We start from the raw sequence: 24,207 nt of genomic DNA, 5'->3' as shown, positions 1-24,207 counted from the left end.
TCACTTGTTCGGCACACAACCAGATCCCTGCAGTAAACATGCTCCCAACATTCAGTGTATTCAGCCTGTCAGAATTTTATGTTCCATTGACATCCCTTCTCATTATATCAAAATCTGCTGAATATTGATCTACATCAACCACTCTCCTCATACATTAACTGCTGAACCAGGAATCAGTGGTTGCTCTCTCTCCATATCAATTATACAGCATCTTTTTCTTAGATAAAGGGAATCAAAAAAGCACATTATATTCCAGTTGTGATCTCACAAAGGCTCCCTATAATTGTAATAAGATATCAATATTAACATGTTATTTCCTTTCTGAACTACATGGTTTACCTGCATGTTTGGTTTCAGTGGGTGTACAAGGATATCCAGGTCTTTTTATATGTCAAAAATTTCCTATTTATCTCTATTTAAATATTATCCTTTCTATTTTTCCTAGTGAAATGGATAATTTCACATTTATTCACATTATAATGGATTTGAGATGTATTTTCCCACTGTATAAATTGTCTTGTAGCCTCTCACAATCCCACTCAGCTTTGTGTCGGCGTCAGACTTAGAAATATTAAATTTGGGTTTGCTATCCAAATCCTTGGGTTCTGTGAATCACAGTGCCCAACCATGATAATACTTTACCAGCTGTCAGTTGTGACCCTGAAAATAATTAGTCTTTTTGTAATCTCTTTCTGTACATGCCAGTGTATGCCTGTGGTATGTTGAATACGGGGTGAACGAGTAGTCTATGGGGTACAGCAAGTCTGTGTCTTTATTGATGCTTTGCTGCACGTTTGTGTGCTTGCTGGAGGGTGCCAATGCTTTTTTGCTGGTGGAGTGGGGGATTGCTGTCATTGCTTTGCTGTTGCTTGTACGTGGGAGGGGGTACCTGGGGGGTGCTTTGGGGTTCTAACATTTACCTGTCTTTCATTCTTTGGTGCCCTCCTCTGATTTTGTGGATGTTTGCAAAAAAAAAAAAAATTCAGGATGTATGTTGTATACATTTCTCTGACTTTACATGTACCTATTGAAACCTGCCCTGTTCCCAAGTATTTAATTTTGCACACTAACTTCTTATATGAGCCTTCTGAAAATCTAAATCCATCATACCCATAAATCTTTCCCCACCTGCTCTATGTGTATTCCAGAGGTTTGCCAATGCCAATGCCAGACCTCTTTCATAATTCAACACTGACTTTGTCTAATCCTGTTGATAATTTCTAAGGGGCCTGTTATCACATCTTTTTTAATAGATTGGAGAACATTTTTCTCCACTGACGTTTGGTTCACTTTTGTGTGGTGCCCTGTCTTCTCTCTTCCTTCTTTTTAAATTGTGCTGTAACTTTGGCAATCCTTCAATCTACAGGAACTCTTCCATAATCCGTAGAGTTCTGGTAGTAATGCAGTTTGGAAGCACTCTGTTAGTTCATGTGCAGTTTCTCAATCTGCTATTTGTGTGTGAACACATCAACATTCATGTCTGATCAGGTTCCATTATTGCCTGTTTTTACTTCTCCAGAGATACTATGATATCGTTACCACGGAAGAATGTGAATATGTTGAAAGTCTTGCCCAACATGTGGCATAATCAGTACTGCAGTGCATTCTCTATTGAAGATTCAAGTACATTTATTATCAAAGTATGTATATACAACCTTGCATGCAGTTAGCCACAAAGCAAGAAACCCAAAAGAACCTAATTAAAGAAAAAAGAGAATAAAAATAAAAATAAAAGACCAACGCTTGAGGTGAAGAGAAAAAAAGGTCTTGCAAACAGTATTTTGAACCAGAAATGAGTCCTCAGATCTGAACCCTGAAGCAGCCCAGAGTAGACGTCTATTCTTCACTGGGATACGATAGCTTTCACTAACATGTCAATTCTTCAGATTTCCCTTTGGTTTTTCTGGAATTAAAGATTAGTTCCAACTTACCTTAAGCCTTTGGGTTCCTTGGGCCATTCTAGGGTCCGTGGACCCTTTGGTCATTGGGAGAAGTGGAGAACCACTGCCCTTAAGGCAACCCTGAAGTACTGTTCCTTCCAGGATGGTCATGAAGTACAAAGCTTGGTGGAAATCTGTGACACTTGCTCTCTAGATAAGCATTTGAAGTGAGGTATTAATTCATAGATAATAGATTACGGCATAGAAGTAAACCTGTAGCCCAAACTTTCCAGACTGATTGAGATGCCTATCTTTGCTAATCCCACTTGCCTGTGATTGGTCCGTTTCCCTCTAAACCTCGCCTATTCATGTATCTGTCCAAGTGCCTCTTAAACATCGTAATTGTATTGCCTACACCACCTCCTCTGGCAGCTCTTTCCATACGCAGATTCCTTCTAGTGGAAACACTTGTCCCTTGCGTCCCCTTGGAACCTTTCCCTTCAGATTCTTTTTAAATCTTTGCACTTTCATCTTAAACCTATGCCCTCTAGTATTAGACTTCCCTACCCTGGGAAAAAGACAATGATTATTTACCTTATCTATGCCTGTCATTATTTTTTGTTTGGTAAGAGTATTTAAGGATATGAGACTTTAAGGAGTTAATATAAAAGTGAAGTTAACCTATAAAACGGTAGAGAAGGCTGACTGGCTACCTAGGCTAATCTTGTACCTCTGTTTTTAAAATGTGTTTAGCCAATTTGCTTCAATTGAACCTAATTTCAATAGTAGATCAGCAGTTGCTGTTGTTATATCTTAACATATTTAGTATTCTGAGGGTTGAATTTCTAGTCATTGGCTCATTCATTATCCACTACTCTACGATGATTGAAACCACTTTGTATTAAGTTCAGCAATACCAAGACCTTCCACCACAATTTAAATGTTTATCATGAACAAATCAAAGTTAGAATTGTGGACTGAGTATCAGTTGTATTGAGGTAGTTGTTAGTTAAATTTGCTAATTCACACATGCCATATTTGGGCAAAACTATCATTTGCATGTCACTTCTACCAGTAGATGGAGCCCCTTGCACTCAAGGCACTTGAAATCCTCTGTACACTACCTGCAGCTTCACAAAAATACTGAGAGAGAAAAAATAATGTTGAGAACAAAGCAGCAAACTAAAGGATAAGGAAAATTTCAGAAATTTAGAATTCAGCAAAGGAGGACCGGCAGAGGTACAAGATCAGCCTAACTAGCTGCTCGTATCTGTTCTACCAATGAATACAATCAGTGTTGAAAAGTATATTAACTGCGATAAGGAAGAGGAGAATTATATTTGAGACTACACTGGCAAAAAGTATAACAATTGATTTCAAAAGCTTCTTTGGAATTTTAAGAAGAAAATGATTAGCTGAAGTTAAACTGAGTCGCTTGCAGACTGTGACAGCAGAAATTGTATCAGGGAACAGGGAATTAATTCATGCAGAGTCGGTCCTGGGCACAGCACATAGATGCAATCACAAAGACAGCATGTCAGTGGCTATACTTCATTAAGAGTTTGAGGAGATTTGGTATGTCACCAAAGGCTCTTGTGAATTTTTATATGCATACAGTGATTGGTGTTGAGGGCCCCAGCATTTCGCTATCAATCTTCTTTTTTGTAATTTATTTTTTTATTGAAGTTCATCAAACATTTCCATAAGATGTATTTCAGACATTGTACATATACATCATATAATCATATATATCACAAAATCTCCACAAAGTATTTATCGGGGTATACACTTATAGAAAAGAGCGGAAAGAAAAAGCAAGCAAAAGGAAAGAACTATGTACAAGTAGGGAGTGATCTTTTTTTTTTACGACAGATTAATTGATTTGTGAGAATAAGATCAGGCCTATGAGGCATTATGTAGTTAAACCATTTTTCCCAGTATGAATCAAATTGTTCCAGCTTATGATTAACACATGCTGTTATTTTCTCCATTTTGTAAATGTCCATTGTAATTTCTATCCATGTACTTAAAGTTGGGTTCTCCTGTGATAACCATTTCCTAGTAAGAGTCTTTTTACCAGCCACCAACAGTATATTCATTAAATATTTATCTCTTTTCAACCATTCTTGAGGTATATATCCAAAATATATGGTCTTACTCTCCAAAGGTATTTCACATTTAAAGATGTCTTGTAGGGCATTGTGTATCCCCCTCCAATAGTTTTTGATAACAGTGCACTCCCAAAAAATATGATAATGATTTGCATTTTGATTTCCACAATTTCTCCAGCAAACAGGGTTACAATCATAATGGGATTTCTGAGAGGGTGTAATAAAATATCTTATCAAGTTTTTCCATCCAAGCTCCCTCCATTTCTGTGTATTTGTACACTTTAATTTTTCATAATTAACCTTGTAATATCGACAAATTTGTTTTATTCATAGTTGTTGAAAGATAATGGTCTAGGTATAGGAAGAACTTATTCTTCAAAGTAGTTGAATAGCCAATACAGTTTTCTGCCAAAATGTTAGGCTGGACTCACTTTAATAGTCCATCCATAAAATGCCCTCTTAACCCACGCAGCACTTTGTCAGTACTGAAGTAATTGTAGTAGAGTTTCTGATCTGAATTTTCTGAGATGGGATGAGAGTGTTGTGTATTAAATTAAAGCTGATACACTGGAACCCTTCATTTACCTTGTCAATGCAAATACTTTTCCTATTAACTTGTCAGAGGGAAGAAAAGTTCACCAGTTCTTGTGGGACTGAACTATGCCTGCCATGGTGTTTTCCTGTACAGAGCCAGAATCTACTTTTAACCAAATATCTCATGCAGTTTCTTGGAAATAGGCAATGGAGTCATTTCCTTTAGTTCACATTGATTTGCGTTATTCTCTGAGAAGAAATTTATCAGAAGGAATAAATTTCTCTGAATCTCAGCATCTCTGAGAACAGCTTTGTTGGGTCAATTTTTTTATTAGTATTCCAATGGGTCGCCCTGTCCAAAAACAGCTGTTTCAGTATCCTGAACTTCTGCCTTTCCTGTACATGGGTTAACCTCTTTTACTCAGCCTCTGGCATTTAAAATGAAACTTCCATTTTCAGTCCTGTTTCCAGAAGCCAGCTTTTTGCTATTATTTCATAATGTAAAGCAGTCTTGTCTGTCTTATATGTCCAGTAACTTGGTCTCCACTGTTTTCAATGGCAGAGAATTCCAGAGGTTCACTATTGTCTGAGTGAAGAGGATTCTTCTCTTCTTTATTACAAATCTTCTACCCTCTGTAGAAGACCATACATCCCATACATTACATTCATGGGTGTATCTCCAGGCCTAGTTAAACTAATCTCACTGTGACCAGCAATCCTGTTACTCCAGGAAGCAGTCTGATGAACCTGCACTGAACTCCCTTCATGGCAAGTATATCTTTTCTTTGGAGACCAAAGACGCACGTCATATTACATACACACCCTGAACAAAGCCCTGCATAATTTTAGCAGAACATTCGTGTTCCTTTACTCAATGGAATGAAGGTCTACATGCCATTTGCCTTCTTACTTGCCTGCATTCAATGGCTGTAGTTACAACATTACCAGAGAACTTCAACATTTCTCATTTGAGTAATAGTTTGCCGTTTTTTTTCCCCTTCTAAAGTGGATAATAACTTATCCATGTTATTCAGCATGTGCCATGCACTTGCTCACTCATGGAGCTAACTTAAACTTTGAAGCGCTTAACGTTTTGGGGCGAGAATGAAGGGTCTCGGCTCAAAACATTGACTGTTTATTCTCATCCATTGATGCTGCCTGTGTTGAGCTCCTCCATCACATTGTATGTATTGCTCTAGATTTCCAGCATCTGCAGTACTTCCTGTGTCTAAATTTTGAAGCCTCATGACTCATAATTCCATCTAGTTTTGAGTTATTGGTAAACTTATAAATGGTGCATTTGGTTCAAATCATTGATGTACCCTATTAAAGAGCAGAACCCAAGCACTGATGCTTGTGGTACTATGGCAATCACTATCTACTACCCAGCTTTTTCTATACTTCTGATATTGGGATAGACTCCAGCTTCTTGTGCACTTCTGATATTGAGATAATAGGTCTGTACCTCAGTGTTTTCTCTCCTATGCAGCTGTTTTGAAATAGTGGTGTTAAATTTACCATCCACCAATCTGCAGGAACTATTTATTAACACATTGTATTTTGGAAGGTGATAACCAAAGCAGTGTAAATTTCGTGGCTACTTCTGTTTTAGCAGATTATTGGCTTTCAGGATCATTATTTCCACAGCACTACTTTTGTTTCTAATATTAATTTCCTCAAATTCTTTTTTTGCCATTAGATTCTTGATATCCGAACATTTCTGGGAAGTTACTTATATCCTCCACAAAGATGGAATCTATGTCTTTTAAATTGTTTTGTCATTTCTTTACTCTTTTTGTGTTTTTTGCTCACACATTGGGAGATCTGGGTGGTCAGTGCAGTGCTGGGCCCTGAGTGGTGGTAGTTGGTGGTATGGTCTATAGATTTACCTGCTGTACCTTGCTGACTTCCCAGGTTAGTGCAAATGGATTAAGACTTGTCCCGGCAGTGGACACCAATTTAGGCAGCGGGGTAGATTGAGAGGTCAGGGTGTCAGGGCCCGAGTCAAGGGATGAGCCAGTTCTGCTTGCTGCTACACAGCTCGGCTCTACGCTGAACCATGGTGAACTATGGGACTCTCTTTGCGGACTTCAGTTCAGAATGCTACTTGTTTGTGGTTATTGTTTGCATTATATGTTCTTCTTTTCTGCACATTGGGTGTATGACGATCTTCTTTATTTTATGGGTCTTAAAAATTTTTTAATGTTTTTTTTTACTGGGCATGATGTGTTTTTTTTTCTCCGCACATGTTTGACGGTCCTCTTTTTTTATATTGTTTCTTTGTTTTGTGCCTGCCCGTTAGGAGACAAGTCTCAAGGCTGTATAATGTACTGTCTACATACTTTGAAAATAAAACTACTTTGAATTTTTCAACTTTATACTTCCCAGCATGCTGACAAGTTCCTCTGCAATAGTATAAAAAAAGCAGTGCTCAAGGAATAACTTCATGCACTGTCTCCCAGATCTGGAAGTTGCATCAGTGCTTTAGGGGTGACTCAAAATGGGAAATGTTTGCTCGATTTTTCTAAGTGACGTTAACAATCCACGAATGGGAAAAACATATATTTTCAATTGCATTACTCAAAAACAAAGCACTGCATTATGCAATTGAATTTCCGGCAAAGATATTGCATCATAAAATCTAAATGTTTTCTACTTAATCTGTTCACTTCCAAGCAAGATGACACAAAGCTGTGGTCCCCCATCAAATTTGTAGCTTAGAATTAGTTTTTTTTAAGTTAAAATGGATAATTTTGGGGACAGAGAGGGGAGTTAGGGGTCAGGCTAGGCTTTAGGGACAGGGATGTGGAATTGTTGGAGGTTAGGCTTTTGCTCTGCGCTCTGCATTTGAAGTCCAGCAACGTGGGAGGGTGACGAGAGGCATCAAGAGTCCAGGCCTCTACTCTGCACTCAAAATCCAGTGATGTGGACATGGGAACATGTTGTTCTGCCAAGCTAGTTATGTTGGTGCCAGATAGTGTCGCAACGCTTGCAAGTTGGTTCCAGCACATCGTCATGCGTCCTGGTTGTTAATGCAAATGATGCATTCACTGTACCTTTCCATGTACATGCGATAAATAAATCTGAATCTGCAAATTCACTTCAAAAACACATTATTCAATGGAATATTCTGTACTCTGGAGATCTGTCGACTTCTAGTAGGTCTCACTTCTGTGATTAGTTCAAGAAAACCAGAAGAATTCAAATAGCTCTCTTTTCAGTCAATACCCCAACCAATAGTTTACTGTTTTTCTTTATACCTGCTTCTCTTCACATGCAGGAAACAATCTGTGGTGTCCCAACAGTCAATCTCAGATCTGCAGATCAAAAAACAAAAATGGAAGTAAGATTTGCACTCAACTTGTGCTTTTCACAACCTCAGGGCAACCCTCAGTATCTCGTAGCCAGTGGAGTGTATTTTTTGAGGTATACATTTGTAAATATAGCAACAGAGGAAAAGTCATTCTCTTTTAGCAGTTCCTCCATCTCCACCACATCTATTCTCCATTCCAAAATATCTGAGATACCCTCCTTCTTCAAAGCACGCGGGGTTTTCCTTCCTCCACCATCGATGCTGCCCTACCTACCAGTATCTCCTCCATCTTCCAGACATCCGCCTCACCCCATCTTCCTGCCACCATAACAGATAAGGTTCAAAGATTCAAAGTAAATTTATTATCAAAGAATGTAAACAGTATACAACCCTGAGGTTTGTCCTCCCACAGACAGCCACAAAGCAAGGAAACACCATAGAACCCATTTAAAGAAAACATGAAACTCCCAATGTGCAAGAGAAAGAGCAAATCGAACAAGCAGCAAAAAACGAGCGAATAATACACTGAATATTAAACATCCAACTGCAGATTCCTTTAAACGGTCTAAGAATTTTCCTTCACATCAAGCACCTCTTTCTCCACTACTTCCACCATCTTCAATGAAATCATATTGCAAAACACATATTTACTTCCCTCCACTCATCACTTACAGGCACTTAACCCTGCAAATGGCACAGTTCTACACCTGCTCATCCATTCACCTCCTCCCTCACCACCATCCTGGGCCCCATATGGTGCTTCCAGGTCAGGCAACACTTCACCTGTGAATCTTTCAGGGTCATCTACTCCTATCCTGTGTTCCCAGTGAAGCCTTTTTATATCAGTGAGATGCAACATAGATTGGTGGACCACATTGTCAAGCACCTTCACTCTGTCTCTAATGGGCTGGATTTCCCAGTGGCCAACTATTTAAATTAAGTTCCCATTCTTATTCCAAAGTGTCAGTCCATGGCCTCCTATTCTGCCATGATGAGGCCACTCTCAGGTTCTGCCTAGACAGCATCCAACCTGATGGCATGAACATGGACATCTCTAATTTCTGGTAGTTTCTCCCCAACAACCCCCCACCACCTCCCCTTCTCTCTTTTTTTCATAGTCAACTGTTTATTCCTCTCCAATGATGCTGCATGACCTGCTGAGCTCCTCCAGCATTTTGTGTGTGGATATCCAGCATCTGCAGGATCTCTTGTGTTGAGGAAAAGCTATTTTGTGTCCAGTAACTCCCTTAAATGGCAATGTTATAAATTGTGAAATTCTTTCCTTGAGAACAGAGAGGACCTTATACTCACCCAAAAGGTGATACTTTTGACAATACTGAAAAGATCTGTCTGTATTTTTATGCTTCTCTCTGAAGAGAGTCAGACACACAGCATCTTGGCTCACAATTGTGTGGCTTTTACCAAGTGAATGATATGGACAATCTTGACTCCAGCCATGCATTCTTCAGCCTATGGTACAATTATTGTCTTTTGTATTTGCATTAGGTGCAGATAGAAATGAAACATAGAAAGCTTACAACATAATACAGGCCCTTTGGCCCACAAAGTTGTGCCAAACATGTCCCTACCTTAGAAATTACTAGGCTTACCTATAGCCCTCTATTTTTCTAAGCTCCATGTACCTATCTAAAAGTCTCTTAAAAGACCCTATCATATCTGCCTCCATCACTGTTGCTGGCAGCCCATTCCACGCACTCAACACTTTCTGAGTAAAAACTTACACCTGACATCTCCTCTGTATCTACTCCCCAGCACCTTAAACCTATGTCCTCCTGTGGCAACCTTTGCAGCCCTGGGAAAAAGCCTCTGACTATCCATACAATCAATGCCTCTCATCATCTTGTACACCTCTATCAGGTCACCTCTAATCCTCCACCACTCCAAGGAGAAAATGCCGAGTTCACTTAGCTTGTTCTCATAAGGCATGGTCTCCAGTCCAGGCAACATCCTTGTAAATCTCCTCTGCACCCTTTCTATGGCTTCCACATCCTTCCTCTAGTGAGGTGACCAGAACTGAGCACAGTACTGCAAGTAGGGACTGACCAGGGTCCTATATAGCTACAGCATTACCTTTTGGCTCCTAAATTCAATTCCACAATTAATGAGAGCCAATACACTGTATGCCTTCTTAACCACAGAGTCAACCTGCACAGCTGCTTTGAGGGTCCTATGAACTCGGACCCCAAGATCCCTCTGATCCTCCACACTGCCAAGAGCCTTACCATTAATACTATATTCTGCCATCATATTTGACCTACCAAAATGAACCACTTTACATATATCTGGGTTGAACTCCATCTGCCACTTCTTAGCCCAGTTTTGCATCCTATCAATGACCCTCTGTAACCTCTGACAGCCCTCCACACTAACCACAACACCTCCAACCTTTGTGTCATCAGCAAACTTACTAACCCATCCCTCCACTTCCTTATCCAGGTTATTTATAAAAATCACGAAGAGTAAGAGTCCTAGAACAGATCCCTGAGGCACACCACTGGTCACCAACCTCCTTGCAGAAAATGACCCATCTACAACCACTCTTTGCTTTCTGTGGGCAAGACAGTTCTGGATCCACAAAGCAATGTCCCCTTGGATCCCATGCCTCCTTACATTCTCATTAAGCCTTGTATGGGGTACCTTATCAAATGCCTTGCTGAAATCCATATACACTACATCTACTGCTCTTCCTTCATCAATGTGTTGTCACATCCTCAATAATATTGAATCAGGCTCGTAAGGCACGACCTGCCTTTGACAAAGCCATGCTGACTATTCCTAATCATATTATACCTCTCCAAATGTTCGTAAATCCTGCCTCTCAGGATCTTCTCTATCAACTTACCAATCACTGAAGTAAGACTAACTGGTCTATAATTTCCTGGGCTATCTCTACTCCCTTTTTTGAATAAAGGAACAACATCTGCAACCCTCCAATCCTCCAGAATCTCTCCCGTTCCCATTGATGATGCAAAGATCATTGCCAGAGGCTCAGCAATCTCCTCCCTCGCCTCCCACAGTAGCCTGGTGTACATTTCATCCAGTCCCGGTGACTTATCCAACTTGATGCTTTCCAAAAGCTCCAGCACATCCTCTTTCTTAATATCTACATGCTTAAGCTTTTTAGTCTGTTGCAGTTATCACCAAGATCCTTTTCCATAGTGGATACTGAAGTAAAGTATTCATTAAATACCTCTGCTATTTCCTCCGGTTCCATACACACGTTCCCATTGTCACACTTGATAGGTTCTATTCTTTCACGTCTTATCCTCTTGCTCTTCACATACTTGGGGTTTTCCTTTAATCCTGCCCATCACGGCATTCTCATGGCCCCTTCTGGCTCTCCTAATTTTCTTCTTAAGCTTCCTGTTAGCCTTATAATCTTCTAGATCTCTAACAATACTTAGCTCTCTGAACCTTTTGTAAGCTTTTAGACACTGGACACTAGAACACTACAGCACAGTACAGGCCCCTCAGACCTCGATGTTGTGCTGACCCATATATTCCTTAAAAAAAGTACTAAACCCACACTACCCCATAACCCCGTATTTTTCTTTCAGCCACGTCCCTGTCCAAGAGGCTAAGTACCCTAATGCTTTAGCCTCCACCACTATCTCTGGCAAGTCAGTCCCACAATCTACTGTGTAAAAAAATTACCCCTGATGTCTCCCCTAAACTTTCCTCCCTTAACCTTGTACATATGCTCTCTGGTGTTTGCTATTTGTGCCCTGAGAAACAGGTGCTGGCTGTCCACCCTATCTATGCCTCTCATAATCTTTTAGACCTCTATCGAGTCCCCTGTCATCCTTCTAAGCTCCAAAGAGAAAAGTCCCAGCCTTGCCAACCTTGCCTCATAAGACTTGTTTTCCAATCCAGGCAACATCCTCGTAAATCTCCTCTGCACCTTCTCCATAGCTTCCACATCCTTCCTATAAGACCAGAACTGAACACAAGTGTGGTCTCAGCAGAGATTTGTAGAGTTGCAACTTGACCTCTCTACTCTTGAACTCAATCCCCGTTAATGAAGCCTAGCATCCCATAGGCCTTCTTAACTATCCTACCAACCTGCGCAGCGACCTTGAGGGATGTATGGATTTGAACCCCAAGGTCCCTCTGTTCATCCACACTCTTAAGTAACCGACCATTAACCCTGAACTTAGCTTTATGGTTTGTCCTTCCAAAATGCATCATCTCACACTTATCCTGATTGAACTCCATCAGCCGCTTTTCTAACCAGCTGTGCATCATCTGTATATCCATTTGTAACCTTCAACAACAACTCCATCCACAACTCGTCCAATCTTCATGTCATCCGTAAACTTACTCACCCATCCTTCCACCTCTTCATCCAGGTCATTTATAAAACTCAAAGAGCAGGGGGTCCCAGGACAGATCCTTGCGGCACTCCACTAGTCACCGACCTCCAAGCAGAATACTTCCCTTCCTCTACTACCCTCTGCTTTCTTCCTGTAAGCCAATTTTTTATCCAAACAGCCAAGGTTCCACTGATCCCATGCCTCATGACTTTCTGGATGAGTCTCTCATGGGGACCTTGTCAAATGCCTTGCTAAAATCCATGTAGACCACACCTACTCCCCTACCCTCATCAATTTCTTTTGTTACCTCTTCAAAAAATTCAATTAGGCTCATGAGGCACGACCTTCCCTTCACAAAGCCATGTTGACTATACTTGAGTAGACTACTTCTCCAAATGATTGTGGATCCTATCCTTAAGAATACTTTCCAATAGTTTGCAGACCACTGACATAAGACTCACCGGTCTATAGTTCCCAGGATTCTCCCTATTACCTTTTTTAAACAAGAGAACTCCATTTGTCATTCTCCAATACTCTAGCACCTCCCCTGAGGCCAAAGAGGATTCAAAGATCATAGCTACTGCTCCAGCGATCTCTTTTCTCATTTCCCACAGCATCCTGGGGTATATCACGTCCAGCCATGGAGACTTATGAATCTTGATGTTTTAAAGAAGATCCAACACTTCTTCTTCCTTAATCTCCACATTGTCCAGCACACAGGCCTGTTCTATTTCAACTTCACCCTGATCAAGATCCTTTTCACTTGTCAATACTGAAGTAAAGTATTCATTTAGGACCTCCCCAATCCTCCGCCTCCAGGCACACATTACCTTCTTTATCCTTTAGCAGCCCTACCTTCGTTCTTGTCATCCTTCTGTTCTTCACATACGCATAGATGCCTTGGGGTTCTCCTTAATCCTACATGCCAAGGCCTTCTCATGCCCCCTTCGAGCTCTCCTAAGTTCTTTCTTAAGCTCCTTCCTGGCTACCCTATATTTCTCATAAGCCTCTCCTACTTCCTGCTTCTTATATCTAACATATGCTTCCTTCTTTCTCTTGACGAGTTGCCTCACGTGTTTCGTCAGCCACGGTTCCCTTTTCCTACCATTTTTTCTTTGTCTCAGTGGGACAAACCTATCCTGAACCCAGCATAAGTGGTCCCTAAACTTCCTCCACATTACTTCTGTGCTTTTGCCCTTGAACATCTGTTTCCAATTTAATCTCACTAGCTCCTGCCTCATCCCTTCAGAGTTAGCCCTTCGCCAGTTAAGCACTTTCCCATTTTGTCTGTTTTTATCCTTTTCTATAGCTGTGCTGAAACTAAGGGAGTTGTGGTCACTCTCACCAAAATGCTCCCCCACCAAGAGGTCTGTCACCTGACCAGGTTCATTACCCAGACCTAGATCCAGTATGGCCTCTCCTCTTGTCAGCTTGTCCACATACTGTGTGAGGAATCCTTCTTAAACACACCTGACAAATTCAGCCCCATCTATCCCCCTTGCAGTCAGGAGGTGCTAGTCAATATGAGGGAAGTTGAAATCACCTGTAACTACAACCCTGTTTCCTGCACCATTCTAAAATCTGCCTGCTTATCTGCTCCTTGGTGTCTCGAGGGCTATTTGGGGGCCCATAGACTACTCCCAGCACAGTGATTGATCCCTTCCTATTTCTGACTTTCACCCACACTGACTCCGTGGACAGTCCCTCTGCAGTGTCCTCCCTCTCTATAACTGTGATACTATCCCTGACCAGTAATGCTACTCCCCCCCCCCACCCACTTTTCTACCTCCCATCCTATTCCTTTTAAAACACCTAAACCCCGGTACCTGCATCAGCCAATCCTGCCCTTCCTCCAGCCAAGTTTCAGTAGCGGCCACAACATCATAGTTCCACTTACTGATCCATGCTCTAAATTCATCCCCTTTATTTCTAATACTCCTAGCATTGAAATAGACACATTTTAACCCTTCTAACTGGCTACATTCATGTTTTGTCCCCTGTCTGTCCTTCCTCACCAACTCAGAACACATAGCATCATGCCCTTGTCCTTCTACCCTAATCCCTGCACTCACATTCTGATTCCCACACCCCTGCCAAACTAGTTTAAACCCTCCCCAACAGCTCTAGCAAACTTGCCTGCCAGGATATTGGTCCCTTTCCAGTTCAGGTGCAGCCCGTCCTTTTTGTACAGGTCAGACCTTCCCCAGCAGAGATCCCACTGATCCAGAAATCTGAACCCCTGTCCCCTGCACCAGCTCTTCAGACATGCATTCATCTGCCATAACTTCCTGTTCCTACCCTCTCTGTCTCATGGCACAGGCCGAGATTACCACCCTTGAGCTCCTGCTTTTTAACTTCTTTCCTAACTCCCTATATTCCTTTTTCAGGACCTCATTCCTACTCCTATCTATGTCATTGGTCCCTACATGGACCACGACATCTGGCTGCTCACCCTCTCTTCTGAGAATACAGAGAACTCGATTCGAGATATCATGGACCCTGGCACCAGGGAGGCAACGGACCATCCGGGATTCTCGATTTCTCTCACAGAACCTCTTATCTGTCCCCCTAACTATCAAATCCCCTATCACTACTACTCTCCTCTTTTCCCTCCTTCCTTTCTGAGCTGAGGGTCCAGTCTCGGTGCCAGAGACGTGACCACTACAACTTGTCCCTGGTAAGTTGTCTCCATCAACAGTATCCAAAACGGTATACTTATTGTTGATGGGAATGGCCACAGGGGTGCTCTGCTCTTTCTAACTATTCCCCTTCCCTCTCCTGACAGTCACCCAGTTACCTATCTCCTGACTTTTAGGGGTGACTGTCTCCCTGAAACTCTAATCTGTTACTGTCTCTGCCTTTGAAATGATCTAAAGTTAATCCAGCTCCAGGTCCCTAACTCGGTTTAACAGGAGCTGCAGCTGGATGTACCTTTGGCAGGCGTAGTCATCAGAGACAATTGTGCTGTCCCACATCCTACATTCAGAACACTGGACTGCCCTATCTACTGCCTCCATTACCATCTCCTGATTTAATTAAACTAATTAAAGAAACTTACCTGGCCTTACCTCACTGGGTGCAAGCTCGTCCTCCGCCTCTTCTCGCCGAAGCCTCTCAAGCCAAAGCCTCAAAGCTCCACTCCTTCACTGGCCCACTCACTCACTGGCCTTTCTGCTTTCTTTTCTTATTGACTAGATTTATTACAGCCTTTGTACAGCATGGTTCCTGTACCCTATCATAACTTCCCTGTCTCATTGGAACATACCTGTGCAGAACTCCAGACAAATATCCCCTGAACTTTTGCCACATTTGTTCTGTACTTTTCCCTGAGAACATCTGTTCCTAATTTAAGCTTCCAGTTTCCTGCCTGATAGCCTCATCATTCCCCTAACTCCAATTAAACACTTTTCTAACTTATCTAATCCTATCTCTCTCTGATGCTATTGTAAAGGAGTTAAAATTATGATCACTATCTCCAAAATGCTCTTCCACTGAGAGATCTGACACCTGACCAGGTCCATTTCCTAATGCCAGTTCAAGTACAGCCTCTCCTCTTGTAGGCTTATCTACATATTGTGTCAAGAAACCTTCCTGAACACATCTAACAAACTGCACCCCAACTAAACCCCTTGCTCTAGGAAGATGCCAATCGACATTTGGGAAATTAAAATCTCCCATCACGACAACTCTGTTATTATTACACCTTTCCAGGATCTATTATTATTATTATTACCCTACCTGCTCCTCGATATCCCTGTTACTATTGGGCGGCTTATAAAAAACACTCAGTAAATTTATTGACCCCTTCCTGTTCCTAACCTCCACCCACAGAGACTCCGTAGACAATCCCTCCATGGCGTCCACCTTTTCTGCAGCCGTGACACTATCTCTGATCAACAGTGCCACGCCCCCACCTCTTTTGCCTCCCTCCCTGTCCTTTCTGAAACATCTAAAACCCGGCACTTGAAGTAACCATTCCTGTCCATGAGCCATCCACTACATCATAGCTCCAAGTACTGATCCACGCTCTAAGCTCATCTGCTTTGTTCACAATACTCCTTGTGTTAAAAGAGACACATCTCAAACCATCATTCTGAGCGTGTCCCTTCTCCTCCCTCTTGCACTGTCTACAAGCTCTCTTTATTTGTGAGCAAGCTGCCTCTTCCCCAGTCTCTCCAGTTCGGTTCCCACCCCCCTGCAATTCTAGTTTAAACTCTCCCCAGTAGACTTAGCAAACCTCCCCGCCAGGATATTAGTTTCCCTGGGATTCAAGTGCAAACGTCCTTTTTATACTGGTCATACCCATCCCAAAAGAGGTTCCAATGATCCAGAAATCTGAACCCCTGTCCCCTGCTCCAATTACTCAGCCATGCATTTAACCTTAACCTCATTCTATTCCTATACTCACTGTTGCATGGAACAGGCATTAATCCTGAGATTACTACTTTTGCAGTCATGCTTCTCAACTTCCGTCCTAACTCCCTGTGGTCTTTTTACAGGACCTCTTCCCTTTTCCTACCTATGTCATTGGTACCAATATGTACCACGACCTCTAGCTGTTCTCCCTCCCACTGCAGGATATCTTGGACGTGATCTGAAACATCCCTTACCCCGGCACCTGGGAGGCAAACTACCATCCGAGTTTCTTTCCTGCATCCACAGAATCGCCTGTCTGACCCCTTAAATATAGAGTCTTCTATCACTACTGCTGCCCTCTTTCTTTCCCTACCCTTCTGAGCCACAGGCCAGCCTCTGTACCAGAGGCATGACCGTTGTTGCTTCCCCCAGGTAGGTTGTCCCCCCACAACAGTACTCAAACAGGAGTACTTAATGTCAAGGGATATAGCCACAGGGGTACTCTCTAGTACCTGACTCTTCCCCTTTCCCCTCCTGACTGTGACCCACTTGTCTGTCTCCCATGGCCCCAGTGTGACCACCTGCCTATAACTCCTTTCTATCACCTCCTTGCTCTCCCTGACCAGATGAAAGTCATCGAGCTACATCTGCAGTTCTCAAACGCAGTCCCTTAGGAGCTGCAGCTTGACACACCGGGTGCAGATATGGCCGTCCGGGAGGCTGGGAGACTCCAGGACTCCCCACATCTGACACTGAGCACAGAAAACCGGCCTCACACACATACTACTTCCTTTCCGCAATTGACACAGGTAAACCTACCTCGTCTCGTCCCGTTACCACCTAAGCTCATTGAGCCAAAGCCCAATCACTCTGCCACCTCTCACTCCGCTGCCTGCTGGATATGGCAGTCTTCTTTTTAAACTTTTTCCGCTCTACTGGCTGACATCACACACCTACACAGTCTTGTCCCTATTCACTCCGAGTAGTAAAACTGCCTTCACTCCAGAAATCCTCAGCTGTTCACCCACAGCCTTCTTGCTTCAAGTGCTTGTTACTTTCTGCATTTACTTCTGGGTGGCAGAATAGAGAGTCTGCACATAATTCAAACTTGTACCATCTTGTTACCTTGTTTTCAGGCTGGATTAGTTATACCACTAGCATTGACAGATCTACCTTTTATTCCAGTGGGAGAAGAAGCCTCAGCAATTTTAGGAACTAAATTTACTAGCTTGGTTGTCACTTTTATATCCCAGGGTAAAACTGATGTCTTTGATAGAGTTTGGGCTTGTCAATTTAATGCATCTCATTCCAGCTGTGTGATCTGGTAACCAGTGAAATAATTCTGACAGTTGCCACAATACAACATTATTCCTGTGTAAGTGTACCTGTTGGTACACATACAAAATGCTGGAGGAACTTGAAAGGTCAGGTAGCTTTAAAGAAATAGTTTCAGGCTGAGACCGTTAATCATTACATTCACAATGTGATTTTTGTGTAACTGGTTCACCAACAAAAGAAAATGTTCCTGTCTGTATATTTGAGGCACAGTCAACCTTGCTTCAGCCTGCTGAGATGAATTAGCAGTAAGGCATCAGATTAATTTGTGCAATGTTCAGAGATCAATTAAATAAAATATTTGACCTATGTAAATGTGATCAATCTGGACCACAATGTCACAGATGTATTAATTTATCATCATGAATTTGCAAATAGTGTTTCAGGACAGAGAGTGATTATTGAGCACTTCCCAGCAGCAGTATGCCCCCTCTCCCCCTGCTGCTCAGCTCTTTGCTTTTTACCTCACTGTCCCTCCTCTCTTTTCTTCATCTTCTTTATCGGTTTCTACTCTACCCCCCTCACCCCCCAGTTTGTCCTGTCTCTGCTCATCTCCCCTCCTCGCCAGCAGCTCCACCGTTCCCCCGAAGCTTCATTGAGAAGCCACACTTCTGAGGTACAGTACAAGCTGTGAAATGCTTCTAATGTAAGAGTGTAAGAGGTACTGTGTGAATGGAAGCTATTTTTCCTATTGAAATGAGCTTGTAAGTTGATCTCAATTTTAGGTCTACTTTAGAAGTCTAGTTCTTTGATATACCTGTTTCTGTAATGAAATATTATAATGATTGACTTTGTTTCAGAGAGGTGACTTTTGAATATGACTGCTCTATGTAACTGACTTACTGAAACTAGATACTGTCAGAGTACAAAATATCCAAAAATATACTCTATTCATCATATATTCAGTAAATGGAATCAGGATATCTCATTATCTTCATTCACTGTAGCAAGCAATTCAATACATTGACTTATTAGTCAACATTACTAATGTTTCATCCTTAAACTCTGTATCAATGAAGCTGTTAAGCAGGGCCCAGACTTGGTGTCTGGTTGCAGCATGACCCTGGACTGTGGTCCTGTGCCACAGAGCCTTTGAGGTAAGGTGGTTGCACTGAGTTTCAGTGCATCCTTCAGCACGTTTTGCTGCACCCTGTGCTATGTAGCCGCTTGAGGTGAACTTTGAAAGACCACACCACTCTTGACTCATCATCTTTTTTTTCTCCAGTCCTGCTGAAGGGTTTCAGCCCGAAATGTCAACTGTACTGTTTTCCATTGATGTGGCCTGGCCTGCTGATTTCCTCCAGCATTTGGTGTGTGTTGTGTTCTTCTCCGGACCTTTTTGGCAAGTGCACACTCCATGAGGAGGTGGTGGCCCAGTGACTTGATGCGCCACAGCTACCACAAAATGTGAGAGGGACAGCTCTTCTTATTGGCCAAGTCAGGTCTTGGTGCTTGTTTGAGTGTTCTTTTCTTAAGGGATTATCCCAAAAGAATGTGAATTTTTCCAAATGAAGGGAAAATTCAGCAACAATAAGGCCAGGCTCATCATTCACTTCACCTGGAACAGTAGAACACTTTCCCTTCTCTCCATGGAGACCTGTATATCATGTGCCTGCAGACATAGAAAAGCTGCAGCACAATACATGATCAGTATAGATCTCCAAATGAAAGCAGAAGACGGCTTGTGTGTCTGCCGTAGTGCAGACAACAGCAAATGAGTAACCTGAGAACGCATGGCACCTGATGACCAAGTTATTGCTCAGCATTGAGGCAGTACGATTCTCACCTTCAGCTTCATCTTGGTTATTCATTCCTAGCTCCTCCTATGCAAATTCTTTGTACCTTGAGGGTAATTGGACCTGATGGTAAAGGAAACAAAGGATTGGTTAGAGAAGTCATGAAATATATTTTTTTCTTGTAATTGCAAAAGACCTTTGGTCTATTGAATTGGCTTTCATTTTTTTGACATATGTACAGATAGCAGCACAACCATTCTCCACAATCATCTTTGATTCAGAAGATCTCTGGACTCCATCAGTAGGAAGGGACTGTGGAGTAACTTTCTCAAATTTGGCTGCTGACAATTATTTGACTCTTATGTATTCAGGTACTACCTTAATCAATGCAGACCCAATCCCAATCAAGTTAGATTCTGTCAACAATCCATTACTTTTCTTAATCTTTCTCACTTTAGTGCTCTATCACCCTCCAGCACATCTACTATTCAGTTGGGGCTAATTCACAGAAGAGTTGGAAAACTGTTTGATCTTTGTTGCTTCCACTCCAAACCCAAGGGTATCCCAACTTCATTTGTTGAGCTATAGGATATAAATGGCCCATATATGCATGCTTTGAGGTCTTGGTCCAAGTCGTTGTCAACTTGTATACTAAAATGCTTGCAAAACTGAAGCTTACACCTAACTTCCACAAAACAAAAGTACTTTAACAACCTGGCTTTGCTGCACAGAACCACCCTCTGACTATGAAAGTTATGACAATACCTTTGGAAATACCAGGTACTACCTTGTTTTGTAAACCACTTCTCAATGAAGACAAACATCAGTGACTGAACTTACCATCGTCTTCAGTACACCAGCGCAGCCTTTGACTGCCTGAAGTAAAGGTGTTTGATGACGATTAGGATCTGAGACCTGGCACAAAGCTCGTGCTTATTAGGTGGCATTGATCCCCTGTGTGTCTCAGAGGCGCAAACTATCTACAGCAGGCAAAACAGAGCATTGAGGGGTCTTCTTTAACAGAAAGAAGAATGATTCTGGAAGTGGCTTTTCTAATCCTACCACTATAACCTCCCTTGACCCTCCGAATTCCTCTTATAGACTCTTGAAATCATTGATTTTTGCTGTCTCTACTGTTCACAGTGCAAAGAAAGTTTACAGTATGTATATCTCACCACATTCATGGAGGTATTCCCAGTAGAACAAAGAAATGCAATAGAGTCAATGGAAAAAATACACTCAAAGCCTGGCAAACAGCCGATGTGCAAAAGAAGACAAACTCTGCAAATACAGCAAAAAGTAAATAAATAATACCGAGAACATTGGTTGCAGAGTCCTTGAAAGTGAGTCCATAGGTTGTGTTCAGTGTTGAGGTGAGTGGAGTTATCCATGCTGATTCAGGAGCTTGATAGTTAATTAAAGGTTAATAATAAACATGAGAAGGTCTGCGGATGCTGGAAATCCAAAGCAACACACACGAAATGCTGGAGGAACTCAGAAGGTCAGGCAGCATCTATGAAATTGAATAGAAAGTTGATGTTTTGGGCTGAGACCCTTCTTCAGAAGGAAGGGGGAAGATACCAGAATAAAAGGGTGGGGGCAGGGGAAGGAGGTTAGCTGGAAGGGGATAGGTGAAGCCAGCTGGGTGGGAAAGGTAAAGGGCTAGAGAACAAGGAAGCTGAAAGGATGGGAAAGTGGATTGTAGGAGAAACGGAAGGACAAAAAAATCTGGGGGAAATAATCACAACTGAGAAGATGTAATAGGTCAGAGTGGGGAACAGGGAGGGGTGGTTTGCTCACCAGAAGGAGAAATCGATACTCACGCCATCTGGTTAGTAATGTTCCTGATCATGATGGTGTGGGACCTAAGGCTCGGGTACCTCCTTCCTGATGGCCAGGTGAGAAGATAGCATGGTCTGGATGATGGGGCTCCCTGATGATGCATGCTCTTGCTTTGTGGCAGCAGTTCTTGTAGATGTGCTCAATGGTGGGGAAGACTGGGAACTGGAGTTTCAGCTACATACACCTTGAGATCTAACACCATCATCACCTCTAAGCTAATCAGTAAACTCCAAGACCTCGGCCTCAATACCCCCTTGATTTCCTCACTTGTAGACCCCAGTCAGTTCAAATTGGCAAAACATCTCCTCCACAATCTCCATCAGCAGAGGAGCACAGCAGGGATGTGTATGTAGCTCCCTGCTCTACTCGCTTTACACCTAGGACCATGTGGCTAAGTATCCCTTGTCTACACACAACCTGAAACTTCATTGATCTCTGCTTGAATGACAGGGGCAAATACTTTGAAGGCACTTGGATTAGTACTTGAAACCTGGTAGATTTTGGAAACTTTTTGTCCTTTTTAGAAATTCTGTTTCGTGGTTATTACAATAACATTGTTGTTTAATGTTCAAGTTAATTTGCTCCAGCTTTAAATGGACTATTCTTTAAAATTAATATTTGACATGAAATTAAGGGTGTTGCCTGAGTAAACTAACAAACCATAGCAATGCTTTGATGGTCCTGCCACGCCCAATTGTGAAGTGTGGTAATTATTTGAGTTTTCACTTGTCTGTTAATGTGTTGGTCTGATTTTAGTCTCAATGATCATAACAATGTTTTTTTTCAGGATGTTTTACACCTTTAAAGCTGATTTAAGTGCACCATTCACACTCAAAAAGTAAACAATAACTTAGGGTACATTTAGTTTCAAAGTTTTTATGTTCAGTGCTGTTGTAAGTTACAAAAATGTATAGTTACTGGCCATTTTCTGTAGGTTACTGTCTTTGTAAATGTATTAATGTTGCATTCTGATCATTTCTGATCCATCTGCTTAATAACAATCAGGTAAATTCTGACAATGCATAGAAAATACATTTGTTGTGACGTGAATGAAACTTTTGACGCAGCAGCAAGGAAAGGGAGTAGTGTGCAAGAAAATAAAGGGCAAAGTTGCTGCCTTCAGCTTTGGTTTGTTCTCGCCCCAAGGCTTCGTGTTCAAGCCAGTATGAAATTAAAGCCAACAGGCAGAAATAGAAGAATAACGTCTGATTAGATTTTCACCTCTACTTGCAATTTCAATCAGATGATGAGTGATTTATTACAACATGGAATAAATCTTTAATCTTATTAAAGAAATTACTTCAATGTCACCATTAAGATATGCCCAATTGATTTCAAAGGACTTTATTCCCTGTAGCACAGAAGAATGAAGGGAGATCTTATGGAGATGTATTATAAAGGACATAGATAGGGTGAACGCATGCAGGCTTTATAACCCTCGGGTTGGATGAGACGAGAACTAATGGTCAGAGGTGTAACGTAAAAGGTGAAATATTTAAGGGGGATCTGAGGGAGGAACTTCTTCACAGAGGGTGGTGTGAGTGTGGAATGAGCTGCCAACGGAAGTGGTAGATGCAGGTTTAATATTTAAGAGAAGTTTGGATATACAATATATGTGGATGAGAGAAGTATAGACAGCTGTGGTTCTGGAGCAGGTAGATGGGATTAGGCAGAAAGCCAGCCTGGCATGAACTAGAAGGGCTGCCGAGCCTGTTTCTATGCTGTAGTACTCTGACTCATCGCAATCTCCAATATAGCATAGAAAAATGTCTTGGCCAAGCACTGAACTGAGATATGTAACCGGATAATCAGTTGTTTTGTGTTGATTGAAGGATAGCTTGTATCGCAGACTCCAAACTGGTACTAAACTTGTTTAACTCTGTTCAGACATGTTATTGACCACTTCCTTTACTAATAGTTGCCATGATGTCTGATCGGCATATTATCCTGTCTGTAAGTTCTGTTCTGAAGAAAACACTTCATTAAGGGAAAGATTATGATACAGGATGAATACAGTTCTGGAGGTTTCATCCTACATCTCCATCCTCAATATGCATGTGCACTTTGTTGGGCTATAGTTCCATTCCCTGGGGCAAAGACTTCCCTTGCAGTTTGGTGACATTTCCTTATAGGACTTACTTCTGTCTTTCTGCTCCTGACATTTTTATAATTCATAAGCAACAGATATTGAGTCAGAGCCATACAGTCCATTCAGCCCATTGAGTCCATGTCAAGCACCTATTATATAAATTACATTTGTATTCTCTTCATGTTCTCCTCAGCCAAGCCTAAATTCTACAGAGCATCAATGCCCAATCTACACTGGCCAATTAATCTACCAACCTGCACATTTTTGGAATATGGGAGGAAACCTCAGCACCCTGAGGAGACTCAAACAGTTGTAATGAGGTTGTACAATTCCTCGTCGGAGGTTTCAATTGAGCACAGGTCACTGCTGATGTGAGGCAGCAGCTTCTAAGCTGCATCACTAGCCCACTCGGTGTAAATTATTTCTTTTCACATCCCATTGATTTGTTTTTTTACTGGTTTGCCCACATCTTTGACCTGAAGTTTAGTCCTCAATTCTTGAAGATTTCTGGGCAATCCAAGAGGACTAGTAATCCTAGCCAAATGAGAGTATTGTATAAAAATGTTAATGTATTTATACTTTGGTTGAATGAGAAAACCAATGGAAGAGTGTCAGTGGTGGTACTGAAAGCTATTTGACAATGTAAAGGTTGCCCAGATTGCACGTGGCTGGCACAA

The 24,207-nt window shown here is 41.8% G+C and overlaps 2 protein-coding genes across 3 annotated transcripts in view; one reads left to right on the top strand and one right to left on the bottom strand.

The window, feature by feature from the left end:
- LOC132399255 (uncharacterized protein C7orf50 homolog) overlaps positions 1–24,207 on the top strand; it is a 393,915-nt gene that overhangs the window by 186,910 nt on the left and 182,798 nt on the right. The gene's annotated exons all lie outside the window — the stretch shown is intronic.
- The window catches only part of LOC132399254 (probable G-protein coupled receptor 146), a 167,846-nt gene continuing 147,120 nt past the window's right edge, over positions 3,482–24,207 (bottom strand). For both annotated transcript variants that reach the window (XR_009513920.1, XR_009513919.1), the window contains 2 exons: positions 19,650–19,722; positions 3,482–7,842 (listed from right to left, as the gene is read on the bottom strand). The gene's annotated coding sequence lies outside the window, so the exon portion shown is untranslated. The remainder of the gene's footprint in view (positions 7,843–19,649; positions 19,723–24,207) is intronic.

Source organism: Hypanus sabinus, chromosome 9 (assembly GCF_030144855.1).
Source record: "Hypanus sabinus isolate sHypSab1 chromosome 9, sHypSab1.hap1, whole genome shotgun sequence".
Classification (NCBI taxonomy): domain Eukaryota; kingdom Metazoa; phylum Chordata; class Chondrichthyes; order Myliobatiformes; family Dasyatidae; genus Hypanus; species Hypanus sabinus.
The sequence above is the reverse complement of the archived record's forward strand: the minus strand, read 5'-3'. Positions and strand labels throughout refer to the sequence as shown.